This window comes from Pteropus vampyrus, unplaced genomic scaffold, assembly GCF_000151845.1.
Source record: "Pteropus vampyrus isolate Shadow unplaced genomic scaffold, Pvam_2.0 Scaffold516, whole genome shotgun sequence".
Taxonomy (NCBI): Eukaryota; Metazoa; Chordata; class Mammalia; order Chiroptera; family Pteropodidae; genus Pteropus; species Pteropus vampyrus.
Window position 1 is genome coordinate 152,385 of NW_011889297.1, and position 14,101 is coordinate 166,485.

The window sequence follows — 14,101 nt, forward strand, 5'->3', positions numbered from 1 at the left end:
AAGGAAGGAAGGAAGGAAGGAAGGAAGGAAGGAAGGAAGGAAGGAAGGAAGGAAGGAAGGAAGGAAGGAAAATTTGGAATAAATTCTATCTTTAAAATATACAACTGTATTATCACTGTGAGACATGATCAATTTGAAATGACACACTGGACTAGGAATGAGGAGACCTAGATTCCAGACCTGGTTCTATCATCAGTTGGCTGGGGAACTTTAACCTCTCTGGATTTGTTTCCTCATCTACAGTATGTGAATAATAGACAAGATGAGTTTTCAGGTTCCTTACAGCTCTTACCTTCTGTGTCATTTTCTCTAATCTAACCAAATCACCCACTGAGGTCTCACAGTTAATACACAGCCAGAGTTGGAACAAAAATCATTTTGAAAGAGGGAGTAAATAAAGTCTCCAAAAAAGAGTTTGATTTTGTTTAACTTTAAATAAGATAAATCAATCAAAATCTTCCTCTACCAGTTTCTCTTTCTGTTCAAGTTTTGCCTCCAAGCTCACAAATTTTGACCTCACTCGAAATTGTCCTTTGAGTACTCTATTGGGTTATAACTTATGGTAAGATTGATTTAGACTCTTATCACCTTTGCCCCCTAGTGTTAAGTCACATGAATGTGTTACCTTACATGGCAAAAGGGACTTTGCAGATGGAATCAAGGCTGCTAATCAGCTGACCTTAAGATAGAAAGATTATCTTGGATTTCCAGGTGGGCTCTTAAAAGTGAAAGTGAGATACAGAACAGTTAATGATGCAGCACAAGAGGGAGGCAGAACGAAATTCAGGGCATGAGAAGGACTCAACATGATGTTGCTGGCTTTAAAGTTAGATTAGGGGGCCATGACCAGGGTATGTGGTAGCCTTTAGAAGCTGAGAAACACTCCACCACCAGCCAACAAAGAAATGGGACAACAGTCCTACAGCCTGAATGAATTTGGAAGCAGATTTTTCCCTAGAGCCTCCAGAAATAAATGCAGCCTTGTCAATACATTGATTTCAGCCTTGTGAGACTCTGAGCAGGGAATCGAGCAGAGCCACACTTTACCGAGACTTATAACCTTCAGAACTAAAAGATGATACATTTGCATTGTATTAAGCTAACAATCTTACTGTAATCTGTTACAGCAGCAATAACAAACTAATATACACTCTTTGCAGTTGATAGTACAAGAGAGTAATCGTTAAAACTGCTATATCCTGGGTATCTGAATTTGACTTTCCGCAACAACAAAAGCAAGTCTTAGGCCTCCCTTTGCAGCCTTCCTCCTATGCTCAAAGCTGAGTTACCCAAGTTCTCTCATTCAAATAAGATTTGTGTAGAAATAGAAAGTCCATAAGGAGTAAGGCCAAATTCATATTATTCTAGAGTAAAAATGACTTCATAAAAGATATAGAGGTTTCCATAGATGTTCAACTTCTTTCACTCTAATTGTTCGGTGTGATTGTGTGTGTGTGTGTGTGTGTGTGTGTGTGTGTGTGTGTGTGTCTATGTGTCTTTATGCACAAGCATGTGTATCTGAGTTTATGTCTATTTTAAACTGGAGGTGATGTTGTTCAACATTTTCAGTTCTGGACACTGAATTAGGCCATTTAGTAAATCCTATCTACTCAAGTACAGTTTTAACAGCTAAGCATAAAAGGTGTCACGCCTGGTCAACAAAAATGAGCTTTGAACAGAGCGTTTCATCTTCCAAGGCTTTAGTAGGTCCCTAAAAGAAATTTGCCAGCACAAGTCATTACCCTCATCCCAAAATTTGAACTTTCTCTTTACCTTCCCTTCATTTAATGGTTACTAGCCCACAGGAGAATTTCAGGAAACCATGTTAGATATTTCCAAATATTTGGAGTTTTCCTAGATGTTATGTTGTTATTAATTTCTAATTTAATTACGTTCTCATCAGAGAACATACTTTATATGATTTTATTTCAAGTTTTTAGACTTGTTTTATAGCTTAGAATCTGGGTTATATCTTGGCTATAGAATCTGGGCTATATCTTGGAGAATATACTCTGTGCACTTGCAAAGAATGTGTATTCTGTTGAGCGGGTACAGTGTTTTAAAAAATATCAATAAACTAAGGTGATTAATAGTGTTCTCCAATTTTTCTATGTCTTTACTGATTTTTGTCTAGTTGTGCTACCATATCTGAGAGAAGAATATTAAAATCTGCTTTGTTTGTGGAACTTTCTATTTCTTCCCATGATTTTTTTCAATTTTTGCTTTATTCATTCTGAGTCTGTTATTAGACACACACACATTTGTGATTATTATATATTCCTGATAAATTGACCCTTTATCATTATGATGTTCCCATCTTTTTTCTAGTAATAATTTTATCTGATACTAATAAAACCATGCCAGCCTTCTTATGATTGCACAGTGTATATCTATTATTCATTTATTTTAAATAGATCTGCATTGTATTTAAAATGTGTCTCTTGTACACAGACTATACATAGTTGTTTTCTTCTTTTATTTTAGCATTTTATTTTATTGTATTATTAGTTAAGTTTTGCTTTTTTATTTTAGCATTTTATTTTGTTGTATTATTAGTTTTCAGTATACAGCACATTGGTTAGACATTTATATAGTTTATGAAACAATTCCCCTGATTACTCTATCTTTCCTCTGGCTCTGCACATAGTCATTACATTACTGCTGACTTCATTCCCTATGCCATGCTCCCATTCCCCGTAACCATCAACTACTAATTTATACTTCTTTAGTCCTTCACAGCTTTCTCCCCCAGCCCCTCCCGCACACACACACTCCTCCCCTCTGGCCATCACCAGATTGTCCTCTATATTTGTGAGTCTGTTCCTTTTGTTCCTTAGATTCTACATGTAAATGAAATCATATGGTATTTATCATTCTCTGTCTGACTTATTTCACTCAGCATAATATCCTCTAGGTCCAGCCATGTTGTTGGAAATGGTAGGATTTCATTTCTCTAATGGCTGAGTAATATTTCATTGTATATATGAACCATAACTTCTTTATTTGTTGATGGGCATCTAGGTTGCTTCCATATCTTGGCTATTGTAAATAGTGCTGCCATGAACGTAGGGATACACAGATCTTTAGGAATTATTGTTTTGGTTTTCTTTGGATAAACACCCAGAAGTGTAATTGTTGGGTCAAAAGGTAGATCCATATTTAATTTTTTGAAGAACCTCCAGACTGTTTTCCATAGTGACTGTACCAATTTGCAATCCCATCAAAAGTATATGAGGATTCCTTTTACTCCACATCCTCATGTTTTGCTTTTATCTCTGCTTTTTTCCTCATGTTTTGCTTTTATCTCATGTTATCCATGTATCTCTGCCTATTCATTTCATTGTTTAGTCTATTAATATTTAATATAATTATCAGTATGCTCATATTCAGATTTATTTTATCATGTGTTTCCTATTTGTCTTCTCTGATTTGTTCCATTGCCTCCCCTTTTCTGCCTTCCTTTGTATTATTTAAACATTTTGTACTGCATTTCAATGAATCTAGTAACTTATTATCGATTCCTCTTTATATTTTAAAGTTTTACTCTCTGGATTACATTGAGCATCACAGTATTCTTAGAAATAATATTGTACCATGTCATGTATTTTTGTAGAAACTTGCCATCACTTTTATGCCATAGTTGATGTGTGTTAGTTATTTAAAAGCCAATATAGAATACAGACTAATTCCAGTCATCACTTCCTAGAAAATTTTAAACTACTGGAGGAGAAAGACAGGAATGTGCATTGTGTCACTCTTTCATGCAAATTCTTCTATGAAACCCTTCCTAATCTCCAATCTCGGTGACAGTTTTCTCCTCTGAGTCTATTAGTATCAATAAAAATAACCAATGAAATCTATCCTTTAACAAGCATCTCCTATGTATCAGGCAGTGTGCTAAATAACTTGACATACAATATCTCACTTATGTTTCACAAAATCACTGACAGAAAGGTGGTCCTATTTCATTATACAGATGAGGAAACCTACTTAAGAGAAAGGTGACTTGCCAAATTCACAGGGCCAGTGAGCGGGAGAATACAGAGATAATCTCACATCTGTCTAGCTCATTCCATTGTCCTGCAATTTGCTTTCTTAGTAATGAGCACACACTGCCTGCTTTTGTTAGTTATTGCTGAATGTGTGTATTATTTCCCTGATTATATTTTATGTGCCTGTAAATATGTTCTTGTTTGTCCATATCAGTCTTAATTCATTGCCCAGAGGAGAATCCATTGTTTCATCTTTAGACTGTTATTATTTCTACAAATGTTCTACTCTTGTTATTTATTTGGCAAATATTTATTAAGTACCTACTGTATGCCAATTATGTTCTGGTGGTACAGCATTGAACAAAGTGAGCAAAGATTTCTAGCTTCATGAAGCAATATATATTCCAGTGGTGATCTATGACTTAGTTTTTCTGTGTATAGGAATGGTGTAATTAACATCTTCCTTAAAGTCAGTAGGTCCTTCATTACTGTTGAAAAAGCTTAATATTATAAGAGTTCTCAGAGCCTTAGATGGAACAGTAGAAAAAACTACCTATGGCCTCTAGAAACAGAGCTGCAAGGTAATAAAGCAGGCTGTATTCTGAAAGTAAGAGAAATTCTGCTAGTTTTCATCAAATTACTCTAGGAAACTTGCTTACTTCATTTTATAGAAATTTGGAAGAATGAGATTCAGAAAGGTAAGCAGTCTATGCCCTGCATAGCTCAGAGGGGTGTTATACACTAGGAAACAATTGGGGTAAAATATAAAAATACTTTGAGAATATAAAGTACTTTTGAACAACAATAAGGTAATTTTATTTTATTAAACTTATTGAGGTTTAATAAAACTTATTTTATTAAACTTGACATTGGTTAATAAAGTTATATAGGTCTCAAATGTACAATTCAATAATAAGTCACATATATATTGCATTGTGTATTCACCACTCACAGTTAAATTTCCTTTTGTCACCATATATTTGACCCCCTCTACCCATAACTATCGCCCCCCTCTCCCTTCCCTCTGGCAACCACTAAACTGTTGCCCATGTCTGTGAGTCTCTGTTTGTTTGTCTTGTTCATTTGCTGCTTTCAGTTTTATATCCCACATATGAGTGAAATCATATGGGTCTCAACTTTTTTCCATCTGATTTATTTCACTTAACATAATAGTCTAAGGTCTTTTTAAAATTATTTCAAAAATGTCAATGATGAAATATAATTCCACCATGCCTTATTGTTTCTCTCAATAGAGGTACTGGTGTTACACACATGAGCCTATCTATAACTATCCAGGGATGATTTCTCCAGAGATATCCAATATAGGAGGAATTTATTTTGAGAAGACCAAGATGACAGAACTTGGACCAATTGTTAAAACCATAAGAGGTACATCTGTTTCAATGTAGGAAATCCTTTCTAGTAAGAAGAGATGTCTAAGATAGCATAGGGTAATACCCAAACTATCAAAGAAATGGGATATAGCAGTACTTTCTCATGCTACTGAAGGAAGGAGCCCAGCCTTTCTAAAAGACAGTTTGATCATATATATCAAAACCTTGCCTTCCGTCTATGTCCATGCCACCCTGAACATGCCTGATCTCGTCTGATCTCAGACGCTAAGCAGGGTCGGGCCTGGTTAGTACTTGGATAGGAGACCACCTAGGAATATCAGGTGCTATAGATGTAAAAAAAAAAAAAAGTAAATGGTAAATAAATAAATAAATAAATAAATAACCAAAACCTTGCCTTCCATTTCCATTATTACATACTAGATAATTTATACACCTCTCTTAACAGACCAAGCCAGTGCATGGAAAGAGAGTAAATGCTCCTCGACTCATTTTACAAGTGCCGTATGCCAGAACCAGATAAAGACAGTATTAGAAAAAAAGTTAAATTCCAATCATACAAACATGGCACAAACAGTATAAATAAGTATAAACATAACAAATTCAGCTATAAATATATATTTAAAAACATAACTAAGTAGGTTTTATCCTAGGAATACAAGGGTGGTTTAGCTGTAGACTAATCAATTAATGCAATTACTCACGTTCACACATTAAAGGAAGACAAACATATGATATCTCAATAGATGCAAAAAATAAATAATTTGATAAAATTCAACACATGTTCATCATTTACAAAAAATATAAACTCTTAATAAAATAAACCTGCTATTCTCTAGTCCTCCCCATGTCTCTACCTTTTGATCCTTCAATGGGGGCTCTATATTAATCTAAGACCCAGGGAAGTTAAGCTGTTGCCTTCTCTCTTGCCTTTGAATTCACAAGAGTCATCTTGTCTGTGTTTAGAAAACCATGTGGTCACACTGATAGAATCAATTGAAGCCCTGTGACACATTCACAGCATCTTTGAGCTTCCAATCTTCCACAGGCTTCCCAACACTCCATCCAACCTGAGGCTGAACCATGGTTTATCACACCTTATATCATTTGATATTGATGAACTAACTGAAGTCAGTTAATATTTGTATAATCAAATTCCCATTATATATATGAGCAACTAAGACTCAAAGAGGTTAACTTTTTCAAGTTCACAGTAAATTTATAAAGATTGGAACAAAAGTCAATGCTTTCTAACTTCAAATTCTTAGTTTATTTTATTTAACCACACCAAAAAGAATGTCCACAGAGCATCTGTCTTTTGGATTTCCATTTTCATGTTTGAAAAATGTCTGAATGTGTCCAATACTCAGAAGGTCTCTATCCCTCAAAAATATGATTAGCTCTTTTTATACAAACTGCCTTTCTATAATAGATGCTGCTTGTTCTGACATCCAGTCTTAGGTACTATTTGAGCATGAGTCAGGCAAATTCAGCAATAATCACACATAATTGAGCATGCTTATTAATATTGCTCCCTTTTCCTACTTTACTGCCACATAAAATGATTATGATTGGTGTTACTTTTCTGGAGATTAAGCACTTCTATTTGTCAGTCATCTTAAATATCAATGGATCCCAAGTGCCTCATAACTCAGTCATTGCTAATGCCCAGAATTCCTTCTATATCTTTGACATTTGGCCCTCAGAGAAATTAACACCATCATAGTAATGATCATAACAAAGAAATTCAGCTCATATAGCAGGTAAAAGATTAGATACTATCACTGTCTCTCTATCTCTGTCTCTCTTTGTCTCTCTGTCTCTGTCTCTCTCTATATTATATATGTGTGTGTGTGTGTGTGTGTGTATATATACACACACACATATATAATATATAATATAATTATATATATATAATTTTATATATATATATATATATATATATATATATATATAAAATTCATTCATTCATTCAACAAAAGGTATCCGTGTCAGACAGCCATTGCACAGGACTTTAATGGAAAAAGTGCAGATATAAGACCTGTAACATGTTCCAAATCCTGATTAGGTACATTTAAAGATGTTTCTTGAGGATAGAAACCAGATCTGATTTATCATTGTAATCTTATAACACTTAGTACAGTATCTAGCCAACAGAATGCTGTCGCCATGTTTGTGAGAGGTTGCATTGTAAACAGAATTCAGAAGTTTTTATCAGAGGATCTGGAATAAGTCTTGATCCATTCTCCCTCCTGACTCTAATCTGATGTTCTCCTACTGTTTCTTGTTTCTGTCATTAGAATTACAAAATATTTGCTGGAGGGGGGCAAAACAAAATGAAACTACAGAGAGTATCTCTCAAATGAAGGAACAATAAAAATCCCAGGGAAAAGAGCATAAGGAAATGGATATAAGTAATTTGCCTGGTAAAGAATATTTAAAAAGGGCTCAGGTCAATTTAGTGGAGTAGGAAAATGCTTTGTGTACCTCCTTTCACAAACATATCAAAGTTACAACTAAATTACAGAATAGCCATTATCAGTAGTTGCCTGGAGTTTGGCTGAACAGAAGCCCTACAACTGGGGACATACATAAAAGGCCACTTTGAGACTGGTAGGAGGGGTGGAGATGCAAAACAGGCTGGTCCCAAATCTGTGTTTGGTGATTGAGAATCGAGAGTAATATCTCAGCTGTGGAGGTCCTCCCAGAGGAGCAAGGGATCTCAGTCCCACCACTGGGCTCTGCAGCCCAGGTTTCCAGTGTCAGGAAGAGAATTCCCCATTGCCTCTGGCTGTGAAAACCAGCAGAAATAGTGGCTGCATGAGAGGGAGGGCTCCTAGAGGGCAAGGCATTCCTCTTAAAAGGCTTATACATGGACTTACTCACTGAAGGATTCACTCAATCTTAGCTCCAGCACTGGACCAGCAGCTCAAAAGCTGCCAGGGACATATAGAGAGGAACTGAATTGTCTGGCTTCAGAGCGAGGGCTGGAGGGGCAGCTTTCTTCCAGACAGAAGTGCTGGTAGAAGCCATTGTTTCTTTGTTGAACCCTCCCCTTACCCAGCCAGCATACTCAAGCAAGCACCACATTTGAGTCTCCATCAAACTAGCTAATACTATTTGCCTTGCCTTAATGATTTTGGGAGACCCAGCCCCATCTAACTTGCGAACCCATCATTGACTTTTCCAGTGGCTTTTCCACATAAATGGCCTGTCTTGGTTGATGCTGCAGATTTTCCTAAATCTCTGAAAGCTTTAGGAAACAAGCATCCTCTGTTCTCAGCATGCCCCATACCTCTTGCTAAGCAGACTCACACCCGGCAATACAGACAGCCAGACTCAGTTTGCAGCTTAGCCTCTCCCAGGCACCAACAAGCCCAGTACAACTGGCAAACATCTGTAGATCTCTGTGCAGCTCACACTAAGTAGTCCCAGGCAGGACACAGGCAGCAGCTGAAATTGGCCTGTTCCAGAGTCACTCTAAAAGGTCCCAGAACCAATCTACCTGGTGACCAGCCTCAGACTGCAGCAAAATACAACCTAACCACTGCCACAAATGATGCACCCAAAGAGCAAACTCGGCAGGTACTAGAGCCCCACTAAAGTGAATCCAGCTCCATAGAGTTGACTCTTGCACAACAGCTCCTCTACTGTTATCATAGCCAGTCTTCACAATCGATTAGACTAAAAGTCAGTCTCTCCTAGTAACATGCCAAAAGCAATCAAGGGTCAACTACAACAGAAAGGTATACACAAACAACACAAGCAGCAGATCTGGAACCCCCAGCTCAGGTGATCAGGAAGATAATGCTACTGGGATACACAGGACATCTCCTACATAAGACCATTCTACCAAGACTGGGAGAAATAGCAGCTCTATTTAATACATAAAAACAAACACAGAAAACCAGCCAAAATGAGGAGACAAAAAACATGTCTCAAGTGAAGAAACAGAACAAAACTCCAGAGAAAGAACTAAACAAAAAGAAGATGAGAAATCTACTAAATGTAGAGTGTAAAACACTGGTTAAAAGAATGCTCAATGATCTCAATGAAACTTCAACAAAAACATAGGTAATATAAAAGTAGAGAAAAAAAAGAACCATTTAGAAAGAAGAAAAAATAACTAAAATAAAGAATACATTTGAAGGAATCAGCAATAGATTGGATGAAGTAAAACATTAAATCAACAATTTAGAAGGTAAAGTAGCAAAAAAAAACCAATCAGAACAGCAACAAGAAAAAAAATTAAAAATGAGGATAGTTTAAGGGGTCTCTGGGACAATATCAAGTGTACTGATATGTGCATCTTAGGAGTACCAGAAGATAAGAGAGAGCAAGAAATTGAAAATCTATTTTAAGAAATAATGATTAAAAACTTTACTAACCTGGTGAAAGAAATAGATATACAATTCCAGGAAGCACGGAGTCCCAAAAAAGATGAACTCAAATTGGTTCACACCAAGACACATTATAATTAAAATGACAAAAGTTAAATACAAAGAGAGAACCTTAAAAGCAGCAAGAGAAAACTATTAGTTACCTACAAAGGAGCTCCCATGAGATAGTCAGCTGGTTTCTCATCTTGAAACTTTTCAGGCCAGAGGAGATTGGCATGAAATGTTCAAAGTGATGAAAAGCAAAGACCTACAAAAAGCAAAGGAGCTCCCATGAGATAGTCAGCTGGTTTCTCATCATGAAACTTTTCAGGCCAGAGGAGATTGGCATGAAATGTTCAAAGTGATGAAAAGCAAAGACCTACAACCAAGTTTACTCTACCCAGCAAAGCTATCATTTAGAATTGAAGGACAGATAAAGAGTTTCCCAGACAAGACAAAGCTAAAGGAATTTATTACCACCAAGACAGTTATACAGGAAATGTTAGAGGGACTTCTTTAAGAAGAAAGAAAAAAAAAAGATAAAAAATGTGAATGATGTGAATGATAAAATGGCAATAAGTACATATCTATCAACAATTATTTAAATAGATTAATGTGTTTCAATCAAAAGTCATAGAGTGACTAAATGGATAAGAAAACAAGCCCCTTAAATATGCTATCTACAACAGATTCACTTCAAATCAAAAGAAACACAGAGGCTGAAAGTAAAGAAATAGAAAAAGATAATTTATAAAAATGGAACAAAAAATTGCTAGGTTAGTAATACTTATAACAGACAAGATAGACTTTAAAGCAAAGGCTATAATAAGAGACAAAGAAGGGCCCAGCAATTTCACTTCTAGGTACTTCTCTCCAAAACCCAAAACACTTATTTGAAAAGACATATGCATCTATGTATTCATTGCACCATTATTTACAATAGCCAAGCTATGGAGGCAACCTGGGTGTTCATCAATGAATGAATAAAGAATAAGTGGTATATATATACAATGGAACATTACTCAGCTACAAGAAAGAATGAAATCTTGCCAAGTGCAACAACATAAATGGACCTAGAAGGTTTTATGCTAGGTGAATTAAGTCAGAGAGATATATACCATATGATTTCACTTATATGTGGAATCTAAAAAACAAAATGAACAAACAAAACAGAAACAGACTCATAAATACAGAGAACATTTTCATTGTTGCCAGATGGGAGGGAGGACAAAGGAAAGGGAGAAAGGGATTTAGAAGTGCATATTGATAGTTGCAAAATAGTCCTGGTGATGTTAACTATAGCATAGGGAATATAGTCAATAACATTGTGATAAGTATGTATGGTGTCATATGGGTACTAGATTTATCAGAGTGATCACTTTATAAGTTATATAAATATATTATAACTATGTTGTATACCTGAAACTAATATGATGTTGTATGTCGACTGTAATTGAAAAATAATAAATACTAAAAAATAAGAAAAGAGTGACATCAGAAGCATGGCAGCATGAGAGATCCCCTTGATCTCTCCCCCTTGAAATTACAACAAAGTGAACAGCTATGATCCAACAGAAACCACCCAGCCTAGCACACAAATCTGAGAGATGTGCGCATCAGAGCATCTGAAGGTGGGCAAATCCAGCAAGCAAGGGAGGAGGAAAGGAAGAGAAAAGAAAACTGCCCAGAGGTTTCTGCAAGAAGTGGGTAAAGGGGTTAATTAGGTGGTGGTTTGTACTTTCTGTAGCCCCCAGCATTCCTGCCTGAATGATCAGCATAATCCACACAGCAGATCCCAGTGAACAGGGCTGAGATGAAACAGAGGGGCAATAGCTGTGTTTTAGCAACCACTACTTCCAGGCAGAAAGCTGAGTCAGGGAGCCTGGCCTCTTCCCCATCATCCCAGAGCTTAACCACTCTGTACCCTCCCAGAGCTAGTGCAGGTCCCAGGGTAAATTACAGCAGCAAGTTCCACGAGAACTGAGTCACACACTGTGGCTAGTTCAAATGACAGAGGCAGAGATATAAAACCAACGCAGCTGAAGTTTATCAGCCAGCATTACTGGAAGGAAAACATACAGACATACTGGTGGACTCTCCCAACCTACCCCACCACCACCCATCCAGGCTGATTTGAGGGAAGGTATCTCAGCACTCCATCTGGCTGCTAGGGTAACACCAGGACTTCAGATGTCCTTCAGAGGCTTGAATCCTCAGCACCTTTCACATTTCCAAATGGGGGTGGAGCCCTAGGATTGAAGCGACAGAAACCTCCCTAGGGAATAAAGGGCAATATTGTTGTTTTTGTTGTTGTTTTGCCATAAAGCAGAAATCTGGAAGGCCTAGGAAGTGCAGGAGGCTTCTGTGCTACATACTAGAAAACAAAAGCAAAACCTCTTCTTATCAACCTGCTAAAGAGAGATCACTCTAAATAATAATTAAAAAAAAAAAAGCAGAATATATTCCCATTAATGCCTAGGCAGAGAAATAATCCATCGAATACTGTGAACAACCAAGGTGACAAGGTAGTTCAGAAATAAAATGGAAAATCTCTAGAAAATAAATTTTAAAATATGGAAATATGTGATTTAAATGACAGAGAATTCAAGATTGCAGTTCTGAAAAAAACTGAACAAAGTGCAAGAGAATTCTGATTGGCAATTCAATAAACTCTGAAACAAAATCAATGAATAATAAGAATACTTTATCAAAAAGATTGAAACACTAAAAAAAATGGAACTTTTGGAGCTGAAGAACTTAACAAAATAGATTAAAAATGAAATATTGAGCTTAGGAAATAGAGCTGACCAGATGGAGGGAAGAATTAGTGATATTGAAGATAGAAATCTGAAAATGACAAATATGGGAGAAGAGAGACTTGAGAGCGAAAGAAATGAAAAAAATCTATAAGAACTATCTGACACCATCAGAAAAAGCAATATAAGAATAATGGGTATACCAGAAGGAGATGAAAAGTAGAAGGAAACAGAGTAAATTCAAACAAACAATTGACGAGAATTTCCTAAATCTAAGGAATGAGTTGGATCTTCGAATTCAAGAAGCAAATAGAACACCCAATTATCTCTACCGAAAAGGGCCTTCTCCAAGACACATTATATAAATTGTCAAAAATTAATGACAAAGAAAGAATTCTTAAGGCAGCCATGGAAAAGAAGATGGCAACCTATAAAGGAAAACCTATTAGATTATTATTGGCTATATCAGCATAAACTCTACAAGCTAGGAGGGAGTGAAATCAAATATTCAAATCATTAAAAAAGAGAAATTACCAGCCAATAATAAAATATCCAGCAAAGTTCCTCTTTAGATACAAAGGAGAAATAAAAACCTTTCAGACATACAGCTGAGGGAATTTTCCACCAAAAGACCCACATTACGAGAAATCGTGAATGGGGTCATTCTACCTGAAACAAAAGGACAAAAAGTACAGAACTATGAGTAAGATGACTTACAAGCAGACAAAAGCACGAAAGTGTAACCCTTACTAAGAAAGGGTATTATAAATTTAAATATTACATAATGGTTAAAGGTCAAAATAACATTTTATAAAAGAAGAAGAAGACAACAGCTACTGTAACCTAGAAATGAACTCAAAGCATAAATAGGGATAATCTGAGACAACAAAGACAGAAAAGTGGAGAGAGTAAAGATCTGATTTGGCAAAGGGGGATGGAGGTAAGACACGAGCAGAAAATAAGTACTACTACATAGATGAAACTTTCCTTTACATAAACTTAATGGTGACCACACACACACACACACACACACACACACACACACACAAAATCCAGAACTGAGACACATAACATAAAACAAGAGGGAACAGAGGGAAAAATCATAGAATACCACTAAATCAAAATAACAAACAGAAACATGGGATGAAGAAACAATGGAGACACTGAGCTACCAGAAAATAATAGATAAAATGGCTATAAAAAAAAACCTGCTTGTATTTCAACAATTATCCTTAATGTAAATGGACTGAACTCACTAATAAAATGTCATGGAATAGCAGATTGGATCAAAAAACAAAATTCAACCATACGCTCCCTTCAAGAGACACATTTCAGCTGCAAAGACAAATATAGACTCAAAGGGTGGAAAATGATACTCCAAGCAAATGGAATCCAGAGAAAAGCGGGTGTAGCCATTCTCATCTCTGATGAAATAGACTTCAATATAAAAAAGGTAATGACGAAGAAGAACATTTCATAATGATAAAAAAGGGACAATATATCAAGAAGATATGACACATCAATACATATGCTCCCAATCAGGGAACACCAAATATATAAAGCAACTACTAACAGAATTAAAGGGAAGAACTGACAGAAGCACAATTACAGTAGGGGACCTT

At 36.1% G+C, this 14,101-nt stretch overlaps 1 protein-coding gene and 1 pseudogene across 1 annotated transcript in view; one reads left to right on the forward strand and one right to left on the reverse strand.

Annotated features, from left to right (window-relative positions):
• The window catches only part of LOC105307777 (vascular endothelial growth factor receptor kdr-like), a 197,015-nt gene that overhangs the window by 133,253 nt on the left and 49,661 nt on the right, over nucleotides 1–14,101 (reverse strand). The window lies entirely within an intron of this gene.
• LOC111733046 lies at nucleotides 5,561–5,679 on the forward strand (annotated as a pseudogene).